Raw genomic sequence first — 282 nt, 5'->3', positions numbered from 1 at the left:
GCAGCCTTGAGGGAATAGACCTGAGGAGTTTGTACGGACGACAAAGTCTGCGTTTACACTTGGCATTAACATGCGATCACCGGATCATCAGTCAATCAGGACACGGCGCGTTTACACTCGGCAACATCAGCTGACTTCTCGATCTGGATAACCGATCGGATCTGTATTTCCCGCGCAATATTTAAATAAGGCTGCGGTGCAAAGTCAACCTGAAGTGGTGGGTTTTCTTTTGAAAACTATTTTAAGTCGCGGGACATTTTACAAATCAAAATAAATGTACGA

This window comes from Sinocyclocheilus rhinocerous, unplaced genomic scaffold (genome assembly GCF_001515625.1).
Source record: "Sinocyclocheilus rhinocerous isolate Xijiao unplaced genomic scaffold, SAMN03320098_v1.1 scaffold190, whole genome shotgun sequence".
Taxonomy (NCBI): Eukaryota; Metazoa; Chordata; class Actinopteri; order Cypriniformes; family Cyprinidae; genus Sinocyclocheilus; species Sinocyclocheilus rhinocerous.
Note: the sequence above shows the minus strand (reverse complement) of the source record.